A 407-nucleotide genomic window follows, 5' to 3' on the forward strand; every position below is an offset into this window, starting at 1 on the left:
TGACATCACGTGAAAACCATTGACGTGTATATGATTTTTTGCGCTCCCAAAATATAAGGGGCCAACGGTCCGTGCACATAAATTTAGTTATTTAAATGGACACCAAATATACAAACTAATAAGAGGAAGGTTTAAATGTGTGCTAAAATTACATATCGGCACAATTAAGGCAGAAAATCTTAGGAAATATTCTTACAATCTTTCACCATATCAAAATTACATATGGCAATGTTGAACACAAATCGGGCAGCTCCGAACCTAGAGGACACGAACTAGTCAGAGGAGCTTCACGATGGAACCCAGGTCGAGGTGCCCTTGGGACCCTTGCGATCCTAGATGCTTCTAAGCCCTTGGGACAGAGCACAGGGTAGGGGCATATAGCATCCAGAACAACACAAACTTTGCAG

The sequence above is a fragment of the Triticum aestivum genome, chromosome 6B (genome assembly GCF_018294505.1).
Source record: "Triticum aestivum cultivar Chinese Spring chromosome 6B, IWGSC CS RefSeq v2.1, whole genome shotgun sequence".
NCBI classification, from domain to species: Eukaryota; Viridiplantae; Streptophyta; class Magnoliopsida; order Poales; family Poaceae; genus Triticum; species Triticum aestivum.